A 25,695-nucleotide genomic window follows, 5' to 3' on the forward strand; every position below is an offset into this window, starting at 1 on the left:
TCCTTCACACAAAGAACACGCACGGCTAAGGCATGTGACCAGTGAGATTCATTCACACAAAGAACAGGCACAGCCAAGGCGGCTGCTCTGCAAGCTTCCTTCACAGAAACAGGCACAGCCAAGGCAGCGGCTCTGTGAGCTTCTTACACACAAAGAACAGGCACAGCCAAGGCATGTGACCTGTGAGATTCATTCACACAAAAAACAGGCACAGCAGGAACATGAGAGCTGCAAACATTTGTTACATAGAAAAGGTGTAAGTTGGCCTCCAGCTTTGAACTGCAGGCATCCCAACAAACCGGTCCAGCATGGGCCACAGGCATGCAAGCTTCTCTCGCACTAAACATACAAACTATAAACAGCATCTGTAGAGGCCTCACCCATCAAAAGACAGTGTTGGACACAGGAGTACAGCAAACATCCCTCACGAGTGATAGAGCGTGATGAGAGCCACAGTCAGAAGAGTAGAGTGTGGTAGGAACCAGCAGAGCTAGAACATCGTAGCAGCGGAATACGATCTCGCGAAAGGTGCTTTGCACGTCTGTGTCTCGCTCACCCACACATATAGCAGAGTCCTGTGTACAAAAGGATAATAAATGAAAGCCAACTAACTTGACAAAGAAACCCAAACTGTGTGAACAAGGCAGCCATATTAGAGTGGCACATGTCTGACTGGTTATACAAAGTACTGAAATAACAAGTTTGCAACTACAAAGGAAACGAATCATTGAGGCCGCGGTTGAGGTGAAATCTTTCACAATGGTGAAGATTTCTCTGCGTCTGTTGGCGTTGTCCGCAGCTGCGTTGTGTGGTCCAGGTCATTTGCTGCTAGCATCTTAGGGCAGATTTGAGAGTGCTTTTCTTCATGTTGTCCTGGCTTATTCTCCATTTTGCGCTCCAGTTGCTTGCAGTGGCGTTTCATCAGTCTGAGTTCCTGTGCATGCCCACTAGCATGGCCTCTAGGTTCAGCAGGCGTGTCTGGAAGTGGTGCGTGTGCATTGGCATGGGACGGGATGCTGGACTTGTGAGGGCATGGACTGTCCAGGAGACTGGTGTGGGCTCTTCCACTCAGATGTTGCTGAGTGCTGAACATTGGGTCTCGCAGGTGCTGGCGACGTGGGTGCTGCCTCTTATTCGGTTCCATTTTAGTTCACCAACACAAGCCATGCCAAGAATCGCCAAGCTGAGCAGCGTTGTGCGCCAGTCGAACTGGATCTGAACTGGAACAAGCATTTTCTCAAGCGGGAACCAAGTCTTGCAGTTGTTTGGCCTGGCAGACACTACGCTTGTTGTTGTATTTGACAAATCATTCACTATTGTCTCGGATCATCGAGCGCTTCTAGCATTGTTTGGAAAAATCCAAAGGCAAAAATACCCCTAAGAAAAGAGAGCTGGGGCTTTTGTCTCAGGGAATATGTCTATAAAATGATACAAAAGGCTTGCAAAGACCACAATCCGGCGGACTACATGTCTCACCCACTGAGGGCGCAAATAGCAGCGGAACAATTACAGAAGAATAGATACGTTTCATAGTTAAGCAATCAATACCTGAGTGAATATTGGAAACTGGATGGATTAAACCACCGACTGAAGATCCAACTCTTCAATAAGTTGTTTGTGTAATAAAGGAAAACAAATAGAAATATGTTAATTATGTTAACAAGTTACCCAAAGGTATTATATCTATAAACCAAAATAATAGGTAGTTCAGAACCAGTTAGAGTCATAAAGTGAACTGCTGCTTGGTGATATTGTAAATCCAAGATGGATCATGGGGGAAGGCAGTGGTTGATGCCGATTGAAAGGTGATACAGTGAAAGAACAACATTTGACTGAGACAAAGGGCCTGACTTAGATCTCGGCGGATGGCTCACTCCGTCACAACGGTGACTGATTTCCCGTCCACTGAAATCTAAATCGCATTATATCCTACGGGATTTGTATTTCCCGCAGTGTGACGCAGTAACTCGTTCGCCAATATTTAGGTCCGGCCCTTTGGTTTCTGGAGTGATGCACTCCTTGAAGATGTGCTTTTCATGTCCTCTGTGCCAGTGTACGAGAAACATTCACCTCCAGGGACATGATGTCCAAACTTCCTGAAGCTGGATGCGACCCAGTGAAGAAACGACTCTGATGGCCCAACCAGTTCTGCAAGTGTCCACTTGTTAGGGGAGAGTATAGTCTCGTTTCCCAGCATCTAGAGCACCATTTTTACTGCCCTTGTTGGATGCGCTCTCTGCTCCAAGGGGTAGACGCCCCAACATCGGACAATGGGCCTCCGTTTAGTGCAAGAGAATCCCAAAGGATCGTCAGTATTTCGGAATACATCATCAGAAAATCCAGCCTGTGTGGCTTCAAGCAAGGATTTCTGGCCACTCTAAGGTCCCTCTGTCAAATTGTTGAGCTGTTTGTTTCTTTTGTTATTTTCCTTCTTTGAAAGGTGGAGAAGGAGGTGATGTACACAACCTCTGTGCACGTCGCATGTCTGCGCGAGAGTCATTGTGTCCTAGACTCCCTCTGGCTGGCAGGTGCCCAGGGCGGGCTGAAGAACCCAAGCCTGTGCCCTTGGACTGATCAATATCGTCTTGGAATTTGATCATGTAGTTTTCACCACCTGTCGCTGATGCCATTTCCGCTTGCACATTTTACTATAGCTTGCAACTGCTGGTTTTCAAAATATTTTATTTCTGCAATTTTTCGTGTTACATATGACGCTTTTATTGTGTTTGCCATGAACGAAATCTGTTCTACGGGCCCGATGTGCTAAGCATTTTTGTGTTCACAAACTCCCCAATTCGCAGAATTCGCCCATTTGAAAATGCTAAAAGGCATTTTCGTATGTGCCAAACCCATATTGTAATGTGTCAGTCTGTTATCGAATCGCAATTTAGGAATGCGAATCAGTATTTGTAAGGGGCGTGTTTATGGTGTCCCTTCCTAATACCGATTTGCATTGGTGTGTAAAAATGTTATGCGACTGAAATGGGGTTGCAAAACATCCACATTTTGTTACGAACTAGAAGTTGATGGTAACCCATTCGCAAACGGGAAGAAGTCCACAGGAGACCCACAGGCAGTGGTTCCACAGACCCCTGCCTGCTCGTAAAAAAACATGAAAAGAAAGCTTTTCACTTTTTTTATGCATCCCATTTTCTTTATAGGAAAACAGGCCGCATAAAAGAGATTTTTATTGAAAAGCAATTTGACAGGGGCTGGTGCGGGGAAGAGTGCGTAACACTGCTTACGTTTCTGGGGGCCGAGTTTGCAGCACCTCTGCAAAGTTGGCCCCCCAGTGAGAAAACCGTCCCCCTCTGCTGCAAAACCAGCCCCCAACCTTCCCGCCCGACTCCTCAGGGTGGTCCGGCCTGAGGAGATGAGAAGCGGAGCTGGAGGCGAGTGGCAGAGAGTAGGTGGGAGAGAAAAGCTAGAGAATGTAAAATGGCCAAAGAGAGTGGAGGGAGGAAGAGGGGAGCCCGAGTGAAAGGACCAGGATGAGGGATTGGTAGGAAGCGACGGGTGAGGGTGTGGAGACCCAACATGGAGAGAAGGCGCGAGTGGAGGGGCGAACGGGAAAGCATCGCGTGGAGGTGGCGAGGCTCGAGGCGGCAGGACTCCATAGTGCCTTCTACATGTTATCTTAGCGCATTTGTGGCCCAGCTCTTTTGTAGTAAACGTTAGAGCTCAGGAGTAGTGTGTGGTCCACCTGGGAAGGTTCCTTCACGAGAGACAGGTGTTGGCAGTGCCAGTGATGGACTCTGTGCCAACAGTTGCTTGGCCCCTTCCTGTGGGTGCTGCTGCTGAACCGGGTTATTGTGGTACATCAGCCAGGGTTTGTAAAGCGCTACTAATCACCCTCGAGGGTATCCAGGCGCTTCCATGACTCCAGCGGCTCATTTGAATAGCCAGGTCTTGAGGGCGCAACTGATCCCTGATGACTGTGGTATATCACTACTCAAGGAGACCCCTTGTCTTTGCCTGCACCAGGGTCCGTGATTCCTGCTGAACCTTTAACTCTTCATCTGTTCCTGACTCTCGGCAGACTGAGATCCAGCAGTCAAGTGCCCAATTTACTGTCCTGCAGATTGTGCCCACCTGCGGCTATAATGTGCCCACCTGCGGCTATAATGTGCCCACCTGCGGCTATAATGTGCCTACCAGTGGCCATAATGTGCCCACCAGTGGCCATAATGTGCCCACCAGTGCCCATGACGCGGTTTCTCCTGTACACCAATACTGAGATAACCCGAGTCTGACCGTCCCGGGCTAAGAGTAGGCGCTTCCATGAAGGGATGTGCGTCTCCTCTGAGTGCATCGATTTTACACAATAAACTGCAGTTTTAAGGCGTCTTTTAGTCCAGTAATGTTCAGAAAAGGGGAAGCTTCTGAAATTAGTAACTGGGTGACATTTTATCATAAGCAGATCAAGGCAAAGTGTGACCCATACTGATAAACAGACTGAAAGCATGGAACTGTTACTCATCAGCAGACTGAAGACTTGGCAGCTGTGTTCGTGACTGATGGTGCTGGGACGCGGACAGGGAATGAGTGCGGCCTTTAGGGGGTGGCTGAGCAGACGCAGCTTCTCATCGGATTAAGGGCCACTAATGTTCTGATGAATTCGGTGATTGATGGCTTCTCTGACATTTACAGCAAGAGACTGGTTTATAACTAAAGACATATTGTTGTCGCCAAAGATGAAATGCGTGACAAACTCAATGCCTCTCGCGCGGCCATGGTCCGCGAGATGCCTCCTCTGGCCATGGCCTTGTGTCGCCAAAGATGAAATGCGTGACAAACTCAATGCCTCTTGCGTGGCCACGGTCCGCGAGATGCCTCCTCTGGCCATGGCCTTGTGTCGCCAAAGATGAAATGCGTGACAAACTCAATGCCTCTTGCGTGGCCACGGTCCGCGAGATGCCTCCTCTGGCCCTGGCCTTGTGTCGCCAAAGATGAAATGCGTGACAGACTCAATGCCTCTCGCGCTACCACGGTCCGCAAGGTGCCTCCTACGGCCTCGTGTCGCCAAAGATGAAATGCGTGACAAACTCAATGCCTCTTGCGTGGCCACGGTCCGCAAGGTGCCTCCTACGGCCTCGTGTCGCCAAAGATGAAATGCGTGACAAACTCAATGCCTCTCGCGCGGCCATGGTCCGCGTGGCGCCTTCTCTGGCCCTGGCCTTGTGTCGCCAAAGATGAAATGCGTGACAAACTCAATGCCTCTCGCGCGGCCATGGTCCGCGAGATGCCTCCTCTGGCCATGGCCTTGTGTCGCCAAAGATGAAATGCGTGACAAACTCAATGCCTCTTGCGTGGCCACGGTCCGCGAGATGCCTCCTCTGGCCCTGGCCTTGTGTCGCCAAAGATGAAATGCGTGACAAACTCAATGCCTCTCGCGCGGCCATGGTCCGCGAGATGCCTCCTCTGGCCATGGCCTTGTGTCGCCAAAGATGAAATGCGTGACAAACTCAATGCCTCTCGCGCTACCACGGTCCGCGAGATGCCTCCTCTGGTCCAGGCCTTGTGTCGCCAAAGATGAAATGCGTGACAGACTCAATGCCTCTCGTGCTGCCACGGTCCGCGAGGTGCCTCCTCTGGTCCAGGCCTTGTGTCGCCAAAGATGAAATGCGTGACAGACTCAATGCCTCTCGCGCGGCCATGGTCCGCGAGATGCCTCCTCTGGCCATGGCCTTGTGTCGCCAAAGATGAAATGCGTGACAAACTCAATGCCTCTCGCGCGGCCATGGTCCGCGTGGCGCCTTCTCTGGCCCTGGCCTTGTGTCGCCAAAGATGAAATGTGTGACAAACTCAATGCCTCTTGCGTGGCCACGGTCCGCGAGGTGCCTCCTCTGGTCCAGGCCTTGTGTTGAAACGCACTCTGCTGGTCCCAGGACAGTCTTCAGATAATTACACTATGAGGGGCATATTTACTTCACAAGTGGCTCAGGGCAGCACAGCTCGTCGCCTCGCTGCACCACCCTGCGCCACAGGAAATGCACGCACGTACAAATGCACTGTACTTCTGAAATATGGCTCATTCCTGCCCCCCTGCACTGGCGCCCCTTTGGCTGCCTGGCACCAATGCCGGCACCTTCCTGCACAAAGCAATCCATGGAGTCATTGTGCTCTTTCTATGTGTGCTGCAGAACGCTTCTCGTTGCGCCTCCCCTGGGGAGGCGTGCGGTTTTAACGCATTCCCAGGTTTACACGTCCTTGTATATCTGGGAATGCATCAAAACCCATGGCTGTTGGGTGGGAAACCCCACCACAATGCCCACGGGACGCCCCTGACCACAGTGACTTGCGCTGCCTTGCCTTACTCCATATATATGAGGCCATGAAAATCTACACAAAGTGGCTTTGCGTGGCCTCGTAGATATGGGTCTGCACTGGCGCCCAAAAACATGACGGTCCAGTGGCTCACAGGGGTTGTGAATACGCCCCTAAGTCCTGAAAGGAGGGTTCATAAACTTTTCTTTTTGTGTTTACTGTGGATGGACATCAAGTCTGGTATGAGATGAGCGTTTTATTGTCGTCCTACAGGGCAGGTAGTTTGTGCATTACATCCCAGTATAGTGCACTGAAGTCTACGTAGTGCCTCCAGAGGAAGCAGGGTGTGAGCACCAGACACTGGCAGGGTGCCACAGATAGAACCCTTCGTGGGGTTCTCATTAGCCTTTAAAACACGCGTCGAGGTTTCAGGGCAGTGGTGCTGTCCCATCACAAAGATGTAAGTGTTTGGAACTACTGTGTGCAACAAGCAGTGCTTAATTTGTAACGCGAGAATTGCAGTCACTCAGGCGTTGCTCGCAAGCTTGTGGCTGCCACTGAGAGTATCGGGGTGCAGGGTACAAATGCTGCGGGGTCTTGATTCCAACTCGTGCCCATTTCATCCACCACAGACCCGCCCTGCCTTTGTCTCACTGCTGCAGGTTCACCCCTGCTCCTGTCCCTTCTCTCACTCCTGCAGGTTCATCCCTGCTCCTGCCCCTTCTCTCACTCCTGCAGGTTCATCCCTGCGTCTGCCCCTTCTCTTACTCCTGCAGGTTCATCTCTTCTCTCACTCCTGCAGGTTCACCCCTGCATCTGCCCCTTCTCTCACTCCTGCAGGTTCCCCCCTGCTCCTTCCCTTCTCTCGCTCCTGCAGGTTTATCCCTGCGTCTGCCCCTTCTCTCACTCCTCCAGGTTTATCCCTGCGTCTGGCCCTTCTCTCACTCCTGCAGGCTCACCCCTGCCCCTTCTCTCACTCCTGCAGGTTCACCCCTGCTCCAGCCTCTTCTCACACTCCTGCAGGTTCATCCCTGCCCCTTCTCTCACTCCTGCAGGTTCACCCCTGCTCCAGCCCCTTCTCTCACTCCTGCAGGTTCATCCCTAGTCCTGTCCTTCTCTCACTCCTGCTGGTTCACCCCTGCTCCTGCCCCTTCTCTCACTCCTGCAGGTTCATCCCTGCTCCTCTCTATCTCTCACTCCTGCAGCTTCACCCCTGCTCCTGCCCCTTCTCTCACTCCTGCAGGTCCACCCCTGCTCCTGCCCCTTCTCTCACTCCTGCAGGTTCATCCCTGCTCCTCTCTATCTCTCACTCCTGCAGCTTCACCCCTGCTCCTGTCCCTTCTCTCACTCCTGCAGGTTCATCCGTGCTCCTGCCCAGTCTCACCCCTCAGGTTCACCCCTGCTCCTGTCCTTCTCTCACTCCTGCAGGTCCACCCCTGCTCCTGTCCCTTCTCTCACTCTTTCAGGTTCATCCCTGCTCCTTTCCTTCTCTCACTCCTGCAGGTTCATCCCTGCTCCTTTCCTTCTCTCACTCCTGCACGTTCACCCCTGCCCCTTCTCTCACTCCTGCAGGTTCACCCCTGCTCTTGTCCCTTCTCTCACTCCTGCAGGTTCACCCCTGCTCCTGCCCCTTCTCTCACTCCTGCAGGTTCACCCCTGCTCCTTTCCTTCTCTCACTCCTGCACGTTCACCCCTGCCCCTTCTCTCACTCCTGCATGTTCACCCCTGCTCCTTTCCTTCTCTCACTCCTGCACGTTCACCCCTGCCCCTTCCCTCAGTCCTGCAGGTTCACCCCTGCTCCTTTCCTTCTCTCTCACTCCTGCACGTTCACCCCTGCCCCTTCTCTCACTCCTGCAGGTTCACCCCTGCTCCTTTCCTTCTCTCACTCCTGCACGTTCACCCCTGCCCCTTCCCTCACTCCTGCACGTTCACCCCTGCCCCTTCCCTCACTCCTGCAGGTTCACCCCTGCTCCTTTCCTTCTCTCACTCCTGCACGTTCACCCCTGCCCCTTCTCTCACTCCTGCAGGTTCACCCCTGTCCCTTCTCTCACTCCTGCAGGTTCACCCCTGTCCCTCCTGCAGGTTCACCCCTGCTCTTGTCCCTTCTCTCACTCCTGCAGGTTCACCCCTGCTCCTGCCCCTTCTCTCACTCCTGCAGCTTCACCCCTGCATCTGCCTTTCTAGGCGAAGCTGGGATTCGCCTTGGCCCCCCAGGTCCAGTATCCGCTGCTCCAAAACGTGTTTCTTGGATTGAATTCTTCCAGCTAAATCCAAGGCCTTTGCAGAAAGCCTTCTTTGTAAATAAATATTGGAAATAAAACAACTAAACATTTAGTGAAGAGAAAGGTCACAGGCAGCAAGGCTACACATAAATAAAAAGTGTCCAAAGTGCCACGCTGCCAGCTTCGAAGCACCATGGACAGCATGAGCTGCAGTAAAGCCCAACTTGAAGGAAACACACAGGAGCTTGCGGGTGGTAATGGGGATAACAAGGAGCCCTCACTAGATTGCATTCGCAAGTGAAGAGGCAAAGTGCCACAACTCGAGAACAGACACTAATCAGAGTCAAGCAGAGAAACCGGAAGTGCAGCTGCCCCTGGAGAGCCCAGAAACCGGAAGTGCAGCTCCCCTTGGGAGGGCCCAGCGGGACCACCAGCGCCGTCTCAGGCCCAGAGTGCAGTCCAGGGGCGACCCCTGGCCCTGGACACAGAAGCTCAGACATTGCACAGCGCCTTGAGCACAAGCGCCTCTCCTGTGGTGGATGAGTGTGGCATTGCCTGGGGGTCCCCACCCCCTCACCCTTCTGTATGAGACGTGCCACGAAGTGCTGCAGGGATGAGGCACAACACTGAGCCCTGACAGCTGCTGGAGAGGAAGTGACCGCAGCAATCCTGTCCCAACACTTGGTCTTGGGTCTCCCCAGGTTTTTGAAGCAATTCCAGAAAAAAACAGGGCACTTTGGGAGATTCCTGGGATGCTGGGAGATGAGTGGGGTGAACCTGTGACTACCCGGGTACATGTGGGTTTCTTGGGGTGCTGGGGTGTGAGTGAGATGATCCTGGTATTATCCGGGAATGTGTGGGTTTCTTGGGCTGCTGGGGTGTCAGTGAGGTGATCCTGGGACTATCCGGGAATGTGTGAGTTTCTTGGGATGCTGGGGTGTCAGTGAGGTGATCCTGGGACTATCCGGGAATGTGTGAGTTTCTTGGGATGCTGGGGTGTGAGTGAGGTTCCTGAGATGCTGGGGTGTGAGTGAGATGAACCTGCAACTACCCGGGTACGTGTGGGTTTCTTGGGGTGCTGGGGTTTGAGTGAGGTGATCCTGGGACTATCCGGGAATGTGTGGGTTTCTTTGGATGCTGGGGTGTGAGTGAGGTGAACCTGCGACTACTGAGGTATGTGTGGGTTTCTTGGGTGCTGGGGTTTGAGTGAGGTGACTGTAGGATTACCCGGGTACGTGTGGGTTTCTTGGGGTGCTGGGGTGTGAGTGAGGTGACCCTGGGATTACCCAGGTATGTGTGGGTTTCTTGGGGTGCTGGGGTGGGCGTGAGGTGACCCTGGGATTACCCAGGTATGTGTGGGTTTCTTGGGATGCTGGGGTTTGAGAGAGGTGAACCTGGGACTACCCAGGTATGTGTGGGTTTCTTGGGGTGCTGGGGTGTGAGTGAGGTGACTGTAGGATTACCCGGGTATGTGTGGGTTTCTTTGGATGCTGGGGTGTGAGTGAGGTGACCCTGGGATTACCCAGGTATGTGTGGGTTTCTTGGGATGCTGGGGTTTGAGAGAGGTGAACCTGGGACTACCCAGGTATGTGTGAGTTTCTTGGGGTGCTGGGGTTTGAGTGAAATGAACCTGGGACTACCCAGGTATGTGTGGGTTTCTTGGGCTGCTGGGGTGTGTGAGGTTCCTGAGATGCTGGGGTGTGAGTGAGGTGATCGTAGGACTACCCAGGTATGTGTGGGTTTCTTGGGGTGCTGGTTTGTGAGTGAGGTGACCCTGGGATTACCCAGGTATGTGTGGGTTTCTTGGGGTGCTGGAGTGTGTGAGGTGACCCTGGGATTACCCAGGTATGTGTGGGTTTCTTGGGGTGCTGGAATGGGAGTGAGGTGAACCTGGGACTACCCAGGTATGTGTGGGTTTCTTGGGGTGCTCGGGTTTGAGAGAGGTGAACCTGGGACTACCCAGGTATGTGTTGGTTTCTTAGGGTGCTCATGTTTGAGAGAGGTGAACCTGGGATTACCCGGGTATGTGTGGGTTTCTAGGGGTGCTGGGGTTTGAGTGACATAACCCTGGGATTACCCAGGTATGTGTGGGTTTGTTTCTTGGGGTGCTGGGGTGTGTGTGAGGTGACCCTGGGATTACCCTGGTATGTGTGGGTTTCTTGAGGTGCAGGGGTGTGAGCGAGGCACATGAGGGTTGCCTGGGCCTCTTGTGACTTGATCCAAGGGATCCTGAGGGTTAGTAAGAGATCCCACAAATGCCACTTGTGCGAGGGGAGCCCAAAGATGCCTGAATGTGTTTGGGGGCCACATGGGTACAGAGGTGTATGAGATTATTCCAGGCTCTGTTTGTTGTGTGAGTTAGATGAGTCATTCCACGTGGATGTCACATGGCTGAGACTAAAAACGAGAACACACAAGCCCAAGTGCTAATGTTGCAGTTTTGACTTCCAGGCTCTTGTCACTACTGGCTCTTGGTGCTGATGCTGCAGAATGTGAGGCTCTTTCACACTGTTAGACTTGGCATCATTGGCGTGGTCTCCCCTAACTTTTCTTTTTACTTCCCAGGTTGCTTCTGTGTGCTGGACTCTGTTTTTGCTGTTTTGTTCGCTCTGGACACTTTACCACTGCTGCCCAGTGCTACAGTGTAAGTGTTCCCTGTACAAATGTTATGTGTACATTGGCTTATCCATGATTGGCATATTTGATTTACTGGTAGGTCCCTAGTACAGTGCAGTAGATGTGTCCTGGGCCTGTAGATCAAATGCTACTAGTGGCCTGCAGCACTGGTTGTGCCACCCACTTTAGTAGCTCTGTAAACATGGCTCTGACCTGCCACTGCAGTGTCTGTGTGTGCAGTTTTAACCTGCCAATTTGACTTAGAAAGTGTACCCACTTACCAGGCCTAAACCTTCCCTTTTTATACATTTATGGCACCCCTACGTTATGCCCGAGGTAGCCCCAGGGGCAGGGTGCAGTGATTGTAAAAGGTGGGACATGTACTTATGTGGTTTACATGTCCTAACAGTGAAATACTGTCAAATTTGTTTTTCACTGTTGCAAGACCTGTTTCTCTAATAGTTTAACATGGGGGCTGCCTTTAAATGTTATTAAAGGGCAGATTCCCATTGGGAGCAGATAGACATGGGGAGTTTGGGGTCTCTGAACTCATAATTTAAAATACATCTTTTAGTGGAGTTGGTTTCTGGATCGTGTGTTTGAAAATGCCACTTTTAGAAAGTAGGCATTTTCTTGCTTAAACCTTTCAGTGACTGCTTGTTTGTGGACTCCCTGTCTGGGTCAGTTTTACAGTTGGGCTGTTTGCACCTCTCTCTAGACAGTGACACAAAGTGAGCCTGGTCTGGACAAGGTAGGATCTTGAAAACAATAGAGACTTCTCTTTGACATTTGCCTACTTCAAAGGCAGAAAGGGGTATAAGAAGAGCACCTAAACCCCCTGAAAATCAGATTACTTCTGGAACCAAGAGGAACCTCTGCCTAGGAGAAGAGCTGGAGAAGCTGGAGGAGGAGTACTGCCCCTTTGCCTGGGACTGTTCTTTGCTGGGTTGGCCTGCAGCAGCTGCTTCTACCTGAAAGAGGACAAAGACTGACTTTTGTGTGACTTCCCACTAGTGAAGAATCTCCAATGGCTTGAACCGAGCTTGCCTCCTGTCGTTGAAGTCTCAGGGACAACAAAGACTTCTCTCTGCCAGCACTTGGGCTTTCTGCTGAGAGCCCTTCCTGCCAAGTGGTGCCCTAATCTGTCTCTGGGCACTTAAGAGGTGAAGCTGCTGGAAAAGGACAGAAATCCACGCAAAGACCGCAGTGCGGGGAAACTTTTGATGCACCAACCGCATCGTGGCTGAAAATGATGCGCCGCCGGTCTCGTGGCTAAAATCGATGCTCCACCTGCATCGCAGCTGAGAGATTGACGCAACGCGGCTGGAGAAACGACATGCAACACCTGCAGCAGCTGCTAACAACGCAAGCCCCCACGCAGTGCAGTTTCTTGACACCATGCAACCGAATTTCAACGCAACATCACTGGGCGCGGAAAATCAACGCAAAGCCTGCCTGGACCTAAGATGCCTATCCGGATGAACACATCGCTCTCTTGCGGGAGAGAAGAAACAACGCATGTTGACCCGACCCAAGGAGGAACCACGCACGCTATTGCTTGCAGATGAGAAAACGATGCATCGCTGGCCTTTTTCGATGCACACTCGCCCATGTGGCTTCATTTTGACGCTACCCAGGTACTTTTGTGCAATAACAGCGTTGTGACTGTTTTCTAAAGGATTAGCACTCTTATTCTTTTTAAAATTCATATCTTGACTTGTGTATGTTGGATTTTTGTCGTTTTGGTCTTGTTTTGTTTAGATAAATATTACCTGTTTTTCTAAACCTGTGTTGTCAGTTTGTAGTGTTTTCACTGAGTTACTGTGTGTATTGGTACAAATTCTTTATACCTTGCTTCTGAAGTTAAGCCTGCCTGCTCGTGCCAATCTACCAAGGGGGTGAGCGGGGGCTAACTGAGGGTGATTTTCCTTTACCCTGACTAGAGTAAGGGTCCGTGCTTTGACAGGGGGTAACCTGACTGCCAACCAAACACCCCAATTCTAACACACACTAACTAAAGATCTAGCAAACCCAAACAGGATACACTCACTGCTGTCCAGCATTACACTCGCTGCTCTCCAGAATTACAAACCGAGGGCATACCACAGGATATATTACACTCACTGCTATCCTGCATTATGTACACACTGCAAGCACCCACAGGATACATTCCACTCACTGCCGTCCAGCATTACAAACCTAGTGCGCTCACAACCAGGATACATTACACTTGCTGCTCTCCAGCATTACAAACCTTGGGCACAGACACACAGGATATATTACACTCACTGCTGTCCTGCATTATGTACACACTGCAAGCACACACAGGATATATTACTCACTGCTCTCTTCCGTTATGTATGCACTGCAGGCACACAGGATAATTCACACTCACTGCTATCCTGCATTATGTATGCACTGCAGGCACACAGGATAATTCACACTCCCTGCTATCCTCCATTATGTATGCACTGCAGGCACACAGGATAATTCACACTCACTGCTATCCTGCATTATGTACATACTGGAAGAACACACAGGATATATTACACTCACTGCTGTCCTGCATTACGTACACACTGCAAGCACACACAGGATATATTACACTCACTGCTGTCCTGCATTACATACACACTGCAAGCACACACAGGATATATCACACTTACTGCTCTCCTCCATTATGTATGCACTGCAGGCACACAGGATATATCACACTCACTGCTATCCTGCATTATGTACATACTGGAAGAACACACAGGATATATTACACTCACTGCTGTCCTGCATTACATACACACTGCAAGCACACACAGGATATATCACACTTACTGCTCTCCTCCATTATGTATGCACTGCAGGCACACAGGATATATCACACTCCCTGCTATCCTGCATTATGTACATACTGGAAGACCACACAGGATATATTACACTCACTGCTGTCCTGCATTATGTACACACTGCAAGCACACACAGGATATATTACTCACTGCTCTCTTCCGTTATGTATGCACTGCAGGCACACAGGATAATTCACACTCACTGCTATCCTGCATTATGTATGCACTGCAGGCACACAGGATAATTCACACTCCCTGCTATCCTCCATTATGTATGCACTGCAGGCACACAGTATATATCACACTCCCTGCTATCCTGCATTATGTACATACTGGAAGAACACACAGGATATATTACACTCACTGCTGTCCTGCATTATGTATGCACTGCAGGCACACAGGATAATTCACACTCACTGCTATCCTGCATTATGTACATACTGGAAGAACACACAGGATATATTACACTCACTGCTGTCCTGCATTACGTACACACTGCAAGCACACACAGGATATATTACACTCACTGCTGTCCTGCATTACATACACACTGCAAGCACACACAGGATATATTACTCACTGCTCTCTTCCGTTATGTATGCACTGCAGGCACACAGGATAATTCACACTCACTGCTATCCTGCATTATGTATGCACTGCAGGCACACAGGATAATTCACACTCACTGCTATCCTGCATTATGTACATACTGGAAGAACACACAGGATATATTACACTCACTGCTGTCCTGCATTACATACACACTGCAAGCACACACAGGATATATTACACTCACTGCTGTCCTGCATTACATACACACTGCAAGCACACACAGGATATATTACTCACTGCTCTCTTCCGTTATGTATGCACTGCAGGCACACAGGATAATTCACACTCACTGCTATCCTGCATTATGTATGCACTGCAGGCACACAGGATAATTCACACTCACTGCTATCCTGCATTATGTACATACTGGAAGAACACACAGGATATATTACACTCACTGCTGTCCTGCATTACGTACACACTGCAAGCACACACAGGATATATTACACTCACTGCTGTCCTGCATTACATACACACTGCAAGCACACACATGATATATTACACTCACTGCTCTCCTCCATTATGTATGCACTGCAGGCACACAGGATATATCACACTCACTGCTATCCTGCATTATGTACATACTGGAAGAACACACAGGATATATTACACTCACTGCTCTCATGCATTATGTATGCACTGCAGGCACACAGGATATATCACACTCACTGCTATCCTGCATTATATAGATACTGGAAGACCACACAGGATATATTACACTCACTGCTGTCCTGCATTACGTACACACTGCAAGCACACACATGATATATTACACTCACTGCTCTCATGCATTATGTATGCACTGCAGGCACACAGGATATATCACACTCACTGCTATCCTGCATTATATAGATACTGGAAGACCACACAGGATATATTACACTCACTGCTGTCCTGCATTACGTATGCACTGGAAGCACACACATGGTGTATCACACTCACTGCTGTCCTGCATTACGTACACACTGCAAGCACACACAGGATATATCACATTCACTGCTGTCCTGCATTACATACACACCGCAAGCACACACATGGTATATCACACTCACTGCTCTCATGCATTAAGTACGTACATATACACGTGGAATACATTTATTAGACTATTACCTTTGCCAGAAGTGGACAGTATCTTACAGGAAATAGATGCCGCACGTCGACATTTTTCAAGCATCAAGTTCTGTTTCCCTATTGAAGATGCATCTCATCCACACATATTACTTCAGTGTAGAACTAAGATCATCTGAGCCCCATCTTGTTGGGGCTCCATTGGCTCCTCCCTGGCTGCACCATATTCAACACTAGTGGCATCTTTAAGAAAGCCATCACCATCCGCACCTCGCAGACAAGGTCACCATCTCTGGTGTTTCTCTGGTCCCCACAGCCGGGACAGTGTCCCACTGCAGCCTGAGAGAAGTAAACACAAGACAGCGGGAGCCTCAACCTCACACTGCAAAATCATTTTATTACCATTTTATTTTTTACTCTCTGCCGGTCTGAGGGTGGGGACAGGGCCTGTGCGTCGCTGCTGCTGATTGGCCGCAGTGAGGAGTGACCACTTCAGGTTTGTAATGCAGTTGCCGGATTGGCCGGTTGTCTTGCTACAGCCAGCCCGACATGCGCAGTTCAAACCTCTCCACCTACCTGGGCTGGAGAGAGGCCTCCGGTGCCTCTGAGCGCTGAGCCAATGCAGACACTTCACTCATGCTGCTTAACAGCGTGAGAGCAGCGCCTGGATCGGCTGCGGTAGTGAAGTCTGGGCCCAGATACTGGAGAACGTTGAGGACGTCCTGCAGGAGAAGGTAAGTGAAAGTTGTATTTTTTCTTTGTTTAATGTTTATTTGTAATGCATGTTTGGAGGTCACCGACCGCCTCTAGCAGCAGCCCGGTCTATCTGTGCACCCCGGGTGTGGCACGGCCCCCCAGATCCACCAGGACCCTCAATGCTGCTGCAGTTGAGGAAAGACTGACTTGTAGACTTGGCTCTTTGAAGGACACCTCATCCCAATGCCTTAAGAGTCCACAAACTCTGCTGTTACCCGTTGTGTGCGCTGGCCTTTGGTGCTGTACAGCGCTTGGCTGCCTTTTGTCCAGTTTGGCGCTATAGCACATACAAACAGACACATATTCCTTCTTGCTGGTATCGTCCACTCTGGTATGTGCTGCCTCGTGACTCGCTGCTTTTGAACTGTGACAAGTACTGTCTGGTACAAAAAATCGGTTCCTACAAAAAATGCCCCACGTCATCACCTCTGTTTAACGTCACGTGTGGCCTTTTGAACACTAAATGCAGTTACATTTGAAAGTAAACCTTGAAGTCTGACAAATTGTGATCTGGGAGTAAAAGGTCTCTTTCCCCCTCCTTGTGAGAGGGGGTGTCTGGGCTCTGCGCGGGGCCCTGCTGCCTAGTCCTGCCCTCACCGCTAGCATCTCATTCAGACCCAAATAGCCAAAACCTTCCTGTTCATGGAGTTTGCAGTTTTCCCACCGTCTGTGCGTCTCTCCAGGGTGCACTCGGACCTCACCCTGGCTCAGTGACCCAGTAGCTCCTGGTACCGGTGTAACACCAGCCCCCGAGATCCAGGAGCCCCCCTGAGCTCAGTACCCCCAGGGACTTCCTGGGCCTGGGGGCAGTTCGTTCTCTACTTATGCAGATATTACACACGGTGCTGCGGGGGCCACTCTCTGGTCCTGCGCCCTTGCGCACTGTAAACTTGCACGTGTGGTGTCCGGGGGTACCCCAGTCTTCCCTCAGCCCCCCTGAGCTCCAGGTCACAGGTGAGACCTCACATATCCCGTTCTCTCCTCTGCGGTGGGGGCGGGGGGCTGTGGTATTTGGGGACCCGGGGTCGCAACAGCCACACAGGTGGCTTGATTCTGCAGCCTTCACTGCCTGTCACACAAGCAAGGGACGTGCATGGAACAAACAGGTACGTTTTATTCCCAACCTTTGCACGGACAGGCAGAGATTGTTGCATCCATCAGGGGCTGATGCAGTTTTCGGAGTACCGGGAGACTGCAAGAGTTTGGGCCAGTTTTAAAAGCACTGCAGAGTTCCTTGTATATCCAACACTTTTTAGGCAACAATAAATGTGCAAGATAGCTCTGGTGGTTCATACACCTCCTGGAAAGAGGTCAGAGTTTGGTCTAGTGTCAGTTTTGACTCACGTAAGGTAGCGCCAAGGGTTAACACGGCTACTGCAAGGACGTGTACTTTGCAGATCACAGAATGTTGTTTTGTGTGCAGTGCTCAGTGAGATACTGCTTTTGTCACAGAGATCCTTTTGTTACTGTGTAGTTCATAATTTACAATCATAATGTAGCGCCGAGCTGTGAACTGCCATCAAAGCGCTGCATGGTACGGGGTAAAAAGTTATGTTTTTTTCACTAGTCTTTGACTATCCTAATTTTCCTAAAAAGGATTTGTTTGGGTAGAAATCAATGTTATTGGTAAAGCCAACCCTAACCACTGTTACTTTCTGAATCCTGAGTTTATGCTTCCTCAGATCCAGCACTCTTTAAAAAAAAAAAAAAAAAAAGCCAGCCAGAATGGATGATGTGAATCCTGTAGTCCCCTTTATTGTATGGAACATTTTCTATACTCTTATTGAAACACGCATGATCCATTGTCATAGTGTTATGTAAAGTACTCCGACACACGAAATACTGAGGCAGCGTAATCCTGAAACTATCTCAGGCCTCTTCAATCCATTTACAGGCACCCCCTGCCCTTTCAGCTCACTCTTGCATCTTTTTGCTTCCTTCCTTTGTATCGCTTTTCTGTTTTACTCTTTCTCTGTCTTTCCCATATGTGTCTTTAGCTCGCAGTAAATGCTTGCAGCAGAAAAATAAGTGCCAGTGTCCCGCTTCGGAAACCGCCGTCTCAAATTAAGCACTGCCCTCTTAGCACAGTAAACACGAGTCAGGGGGCCCTCAATGTATTTTGCTATGGCCTCCCCTCAGTTTTTGTTATGCCACTAGTGACTGGTGATCTTTCAAAGTTGTGGAGTGTAAAACTTGCCCCATGCTCCGGTGAGGAAGCCTGACTTCTTCTAAGTCGTGTAAATGGCGGGATTAACTCCCTGAAACAATATTTAAAAAATGAACTCCCATGGTGCGTTTTAAAGCAGTGTTTCACATACATTTGTGAAAGCTCTGAAATGCCACTCATGAAATATTTATGTGGTGTAGTTTTATAGAGCACACTAATCACCCATAAAGGTATCCAGGCGCTTGGGCAGTGAGGGGGCGTACGGCCTCCTCGGAGTTATTTGAAGAGACATGTCTTCGGCAGGGGCAGCTCCTTTGCTACCGTGAAGGAGCGTCACCTCCCTGGCTGAGCCAGAAGCAGAAAAATAAAACAAAGTAAACCCCAGAGGGACTCTAGAGGAAGATGAGCGTGAGGCGGCAGGGACGCAAGCAAGGTAAGTGCTTTTTTATTAGTATTTGTACCTCGCGTCTGCACCCCGCCACTCCCCTTGAGTTATGCGGCAGCCACTGCTGGTCTTCAGCTTCTTGCGGACCTCAAGACGTGAGGAGGAGGGCCTAACGTGCTGAGGGAGGTCCTTCCGTGTTTTGGGTGTGGCTTAGTAGAACGATGTGTGCAAGAGTGAGTTGGGGCACAGGTGTCTTCATGACGTGCAAAGACCAGAGGCCTGTTGCTCCCCAGGAGTTACCCTCACTTTTTCAAAATCTGCCCTGTGTCCTCCCCACATGTCACTAATGTCACCAGCATTTTGTCCTGGACACCCCATTCTGCCAAAAGTTGCATACAATATACCAGTACAGGTATTTTGCCATTGATGCCATTAAGATACCATGGTTGCCCCATGCCCAAAGTTACCTATATAATGTCGGGCCACCATTTTGTCATGCTTGTCCCTCATACTATTCCTGACCATAGAATATCCAGCATTTTTAGCACTTCTGAAAACCTTTCTATTTGATTAAGCTCGCGAGGTGGAAGGAAGAGAGCTCCACAGACTGGTGGCCATATGAGTTCTCAGAACAAGAAGAGGGGTTTGAGACAAGGAATGAAGTGCCCGGTAGGGACGATGAAAGGAAAACGTTCCCATTAATATGGGATTGGTGTCGTAGGCAGGTTAATAAACGATAAAGTGTTGGGTTTAACTCTGAGCTCTCTGGACAACCAGTGGAGGGCCTTCAGGAGCAGGTAAGATGTGCTTGATGTGGGGCTTCGGCGGTGACTGGAGCAGATGTTTCTGCACGAGCTGCAGCTGTTGCAGGTAAACATCATGTAACTCTGGTGACAGGGAGATGGCTTGGTGGATTCTTGACTGGATCGACGTGTCCATCACAGGAATGTGTAAACTTTGTTAGATTAAGGGGAACCTTCTTTTCATTATGTAAGATGATAGTGACTGGTAGTGGCCTTTTTTGGGAGTTGTGGAACCAGGGCCAACTTGGAGTCCAACAAGGCCCCTAGGTTGTGAACCCCCTCAGGTGAAGGGGAGATGGATCCATAGTCACGGCCAGGATGTCTACGCCCAATCGCTGAATGGGATCGGGTAATAAATGTTTCAGTCTTTGATGGATAAACTTGAGAAAAGTTGATGACCTCTATTAGCGGACGATAGAAAAATATTCATTCATTCAATTTGAAGAGTGGGGACTGGTAATATTCAATGAATAGCGAGGAATTGTAAAGGTGACTGTGTGTCATCTGTGTACATGTAGCAACAATCTCTAACCTGGTCTCACGGAACCTTGTAGGATACCATCGCTAAGGCTCTGGCTGCCCGTGACCAGATATGGCCATGGACCGACGGCTCAGATCTCACGGATGCAGTCCGTTTAGGGAAATGATAAGTTACAAGTTGTGAGAGTTTGTAGAAGGATGCTGTGCTCAGTGCTGCCAAACCCACCAGTGGATCAGTGTGGAGATGCCACCAGCCACAAGCCACCTTAAATTATCAGAAGCTAATACTAACACCAGTAGTAGACTTTCGCCCTGGGCAAAAGCCTACCTGAGATGCACTTAGGATGCCATGTGTCTCTAAATTGTTATAGCTAAGGGAGCACCAGCTTTTCCAGTTGTCCGCCCAGGAAGTGCAGTAGTGAAATGGACAAAAGTTCCTTGGTTTGTGTGAGCTGAAAGTGGCTTTAAAAAGTGGGGGTTTCACTACCACTGGCTTCAAATTCCTTTTGAAAAACTTCTGAGCTAAGAGGTTATGGATGGAGTGAAGCTATTTTTTTCAGTAGTGACATCATGACCTTTGCTGGCCAAGACTTCCAGGGAATCTGGAGGTCTATATGGTGCAACACTGGCCATCAGCTGTATGTTGGGTATTGGTTTGAATGTCTCTAGTAAAGGATGTCCTTGGTTGGCCTGCAGGGTAGGATAGGCGGATGTAGGAGGCTGGCCTGGTTTGTAGTGGGTAGCTATTGTACTTGTACCTTATACCAGGTCCAGTTATCCCTTATTTGTGAAATGTAGGCAGTGTCTAGAAGCCAGGCTCTCTAGGGGTAGCTGAGCAGCCAAGGCTCATCTAGGAGACATGCAAAGCTCATGCAATACCACTGAAGTCACACAGTACTCACACACATGAAAGAAAATACCCAGTGTTACAAAAGTAAAGGTACTTTATTTTTAGTTACACAATGCCAAAAATACATTAGAGACTATACTTCCTTAGGAGGTAAGTAATAGACACAGAATATATACACTAGAATGCAGAAATAGCTGTAAAAAAGTTGGGAAACAGTGCAAATAGTGAAAATCACAATAGGTCGCAATAGACCTAGGGGGAACACAAACCATATACTAAAATAGTGGAATGTGAATGTCAGTTTCCCACCTAGGAAAGTGTAGTGTGTAGAGGGGCGCTGGAAGTGTAAGAAAACACCAAAGGTAAGTAACAGATCCCACCCCGGAGCCCAGGAAAGCAGGAGTAAATAACAGTAATTTTCCTAGGACACACAAGAAGTTGTGATAGAAGATTATGCAAGAACCAGAAGAGACTGCAAGACACCAACGGTGGATTCCTGGACCTGAAGATCTGTGGAAGAAGGAGACCAAGTCCAAGAAGCGCTGGAGAGTCCAGGGAGAACAGGAGCCCCTGCTAACCCGGATGAACGTGAAAAGGAAGAACCACCGGTTAAGAAGAACAGTCAGTACTGCACCCAAGAAGACGAATGCGGAATTGTGGTTGGTGCAGATGATGTCCCACGCTGTTTGGATGATTGCAGTCTGGTTTGCGTCGATGGATTCCGCCAACAAGCCTTGGCACACGCAAAGCTCGCAGTTAGCGGAAAATGGTGCTGCCCGGGACCAGGAGGGACCTGGCGGACTCTGCCCAGAAGGGGGAGTCAGTTGGAGCTCTCAGCAACTCTGAGAGCCCTCAGAAGACCAGTCAGCGTGCACAGGAGTCCCACAGCACGGGGACAAAGAAGGTGCAAAAGTAGGCATGCGCAGCACTACACAAGACTCCCACGCTGCCGGAGAACCACACAGGAGGCTGCACGTCCTAGGAAGGAGTGCCAGGGGCCAGAGCTGCAGGGTGCACGAAGAATTTCATGGAAGGATGCCAACAAGCCTTGGCAAGTGCAAAACACGCTGTGCACAGGGATACTGTCTTACGTGGAGAAGCAAGCTCATACCTCCACCAAAGTTGTACAGCTGGACTTTAGGACCGTCGGGACCACTTCCGTCCACCACCCGTGTTGCTGGATCCATGCACATCTTCAGGAGAGGGGACCCAAGCCACCGGTCGTCGCTGCAGAGAGGTGCCTGCTGATGCAGGGACGTGACTCCTTCACTTCAAGGAGATTCCTTCGTTCTTCTGGTGCAGGATGAAGACAGGCTGTCCTCGGAGGATACACAACCTGGAAACAGTTGCTGGCAGGAGCTGAAGAAACAATGTTGCAGAAGTCGTCTTTGCTTCTTTGTTGCAGTTTGTAGAGTTCCTGGAGGTTCCAGATGCAGTTTTGTCGGTAGAAGGTGAAGTAAAGGATGCAGAGGATTCCTGCTGGAGTCTTGCAATCCGAATCAACACCCAGAGGAGAGACCCTAAATAGCCATGAAAGGGGGATTGGTCAGCTAACTGGTAAGGACCTATCAGGGGGAGGGCTCTGACGTCACCTGCTGGCACTGGTCACTCAGGTGCTCCCGGAGTGCCCTGCCAACTTGGAATCCAAGATGGCAAAACCCCAGGACTCTCTGGAGGAGCTCTGAGCACCACCCCTGGGGTGGTGATGGACAGGGGAGTGGCCACTTCTCTTTCCTTTGTCCAGTTTTGCGCCAGAGCAGGGACTGGGGGGGGGTCCCTGAACCGGTGTAGACTGGATTATGCAAGGAGGGCACCATCTGTGCCCCTCAAAGCATTTCCAGAGGCTCTGGGAAGCTACCCCTCCCATGACTGTAACACCTATTTCCAAAGGGAGAGGGTGTAACACCCTCTCCCAAAGGAAATTCTTTGTTCTGCTTCCTGGGCTTGAGCGGCTCTAGCAACAGGAGGTGGCAGCAGCTGGGGTTGCCTGGAAAACCTCAGAAGGCTGGTTTGGCAGTACTGGGGGTCCACTGTGGAGCCCCCAGAGTGCTTGGAATTATACAACCAATGTTAGACTCACCAGTGGGGTAGAATTCCCAGATGTTAGACACCTTACATGGCCATATTCAGTTACCATTGTGAAGCTGGACATAGGAATTTACCTATATTCAGTGCACGTGGAAAATGGCGTCCCTGCACTCACGAAGTGCGGGAAAATGGTCCGGGATGATGTGGGGGCACCTCTGCTAGTGCAGGGGTGCCCTCACACACAGGTGCTCTGGACCCTGCCCTCAGTGCTGGAGGGCCTGCTGTAGGGCTGACTTATTAGTGACCTGGTGCGGTGTAACTGGCTGTGAAATGGTGCTTGCACCTTTCACGCAGGCTGCGATGGCAGTTCTGCAGAAGCCTTTGCATTGGCTCCCTATGGGTGGCAAAAGAGATGCTGCAGCCCATAGGAATCCCCTGGAGCCCCAATACCGTGGCTACGAGGCTATTTTTGACGCACTCAGGGTACCTTTTCACGCCAACAGTGTTAGTGTGTGTTTGAAACTACTGAGACTCTTTTTGATTTTTATTTGTTAACTTGTGTATTGTGGGTTTTTGTCATTTTGGTCTTGTTTTGTTTAGATAAATATTTTCTATTTTTCTAAACCTGTGTTGTCATTTTGTAGTGTTTTCACTGAGTTACCATGTGTGTTGGTACAAATACTTTACACCTAGACTCTGAAGTTAAGCCTGCCGCTCTGCCAAGCTACCAAGGGGGTAAGCGGGGTTAGCTGAGGGTGATTCTCTTTTACCCTGACTAGAGTGAGGGTCCTTGCTTGGACAGAGGGTAACCTGACTGTCAACCAATACTGCACTGAGCCCGTACAAGACTGCACTGATCCTCCATCTCCGTACAGCACTGATCCCCCATCTGCACTAATCCCCCAGCTCTATACAAGACTGCACTGATCCTCCGTCTCTGTACAGCACTGATCCCCCATCTGCACTGATCCCGTACAAGACTGCACTGATCCTCCATCTCCGTACAGCACTGATCCCCCATCTGCACTGATCCCCCAGCTCTATACAAGACTGCACTGATCCTCCATCTCTGTACAGAACTGATCCCCATCTGCACTGATCCCGTACAAGACTGCACTGATCCTCCATCTCCGTACAGCACTGATCCCCCATCTCCGTACAGCACTGATTCCCCCATCTGCACTGATCCCCATCTCTGTACAAGACTGCACTGATCCCCCATCTCTGTACAAGACTGCACTGATCCCGTATAAGACTGCACGGATCCTCCATCTCCGTACAGCACTGATTCCCCCCCCCCCATCTCCGTACTGATCCTCCATCGCGGTACAGGATTGATCCCCATCTCCGTACCAGACTGCACTGATCCCGTACCCGACTGCACTGACCCCCCCATCTCCTTACCAGACTGCATGATCCCGTACCAGACTGCGCTGCCCCCCCTCTCCGTACCAGACTGCACTGCCCCCCCTCTCCGTACCAGACTGCACTGACCCCCCCATCTCCGTACCAGACTGCACTGACCCCCCCATCTCCGTACCAGACTGCACTGACCCCCCCATCTCCGTACCCGACTGCACTGCCCCCCATCTCCGTACCCGACTGCACTGACCCCCCATCTCCGTACCAGACTGCACTGACCCCCCCATCTCCGTACCAGACTGCACTGACCCCCTCCTCCATACCCGACTGCACTGCCCCCCATCTCCGTACCCGACTGCACTGCCCCCCCTCTCCGTACCAGACTGCACTGACCCCCCATCTCCGTACAAGACTGCACTGATCCCGTACCAGACTGCACTGCCCCCCCTCTGTACCAGACTGCACTGCCCCCCCCTCTCCGTACCAGACTGCACTGCCCCCCCATCTCCGTACCCGACTGCACTGCCCCCCCATCTCCGTACCCGACTGCACTGCCCCCCCTCTCCGTACCAGACTGCACTGACCCCCCATCTCCGTACAAGACTGCACTGACCCCCCCCTCTCCGTACCAGACTGCACTGCCCCTCCATCTCCGTACCAGACTGCACTGATCCCGTACCAGACTGCACTGCCCCCCCTCTGTACCAGACTGCACTGCCCCCCCTCTGTACCAGACTGCACTGCCCCCCCTCTGTACCAGACTGCACTGCCCCTCCATCTCCGTACCAGACTGTACTAATCCCGTACCAGACTGCACTGCCCCCCCATCTCCGTACCAGACTGCACTGAACCCCCCTCTCCGTACCAGACTGCACTGACCCCCTCCTCCGTACCAGACTGCACTGATCCCCAATCTCCGTACAGCACTGACCTCCCCCCCCCATTTCCGTACCAGACTGCACTGCCCCCCCTCTCCGTACCAGACTGCACTGACCCCCCCATCTCCGTACCAGACTGCACTGACCCCCTCCTCCGTACCAGACTGCACTGCTCCCCCCCTCCGTACCAGACTTCACTGATCCCCAATCTCCGTACAGCACTGACCCCCCCTCTCCATCTCCGTACCCGACTGCACTGCCCCCCTCTCCGTACCGGACTGCACTGACCCCCCATCTCCGTACAAGACTGCACTGACCCCCCCCTCTCCGTATCAGACTGCACTGCCCCTCCATCTCCGTA

At 50.8% G+C, this 25,695-nt stretch overlaps 1 protein-coding gene across 3 annotated transcripts in view; it reads left to right on the forward strand.

Moving 5' to 3' along the window:
• The window catches only part of SCARB1 (scavenger receptor class B member 1), a 505,116-nt gene that overhangs the window by 133,394 nt on the left and 346,027 nt on the right, over window positions 1–25,695 (forward strand). Inside the window, exon 1 of one of the 3 annotated variants that reach the window (XM_069215381.1) lies at window positions 16,241–16,359. The exons of the other annotated variants lie outside the window; for them this stretch is intronic. The gene's annotated coding sequence lies outside the window, so the exon portion shown is untranslated. Of the gene's footprint in view, window positions 1–16,240; window positions 16,360–25,695 lie in introns of those variants that run through there. 3 annotated transcript variants of the gene reach the window in all.

Source organism: Pleurodeles waltl, chromosome 11 (assembly GCF_031143425.1).
Source record: "Pleurodeles waltl isolate 20211129_DDA chromosome 11, aPleWal1.hap1.20221129, whole genome shotgun sequence".
NCBI lineage: Eukaryota > Metazoa > Chordata > Amphibia > Caudata > Salamandridae > Pleurodeles > Pleurodeles waltl.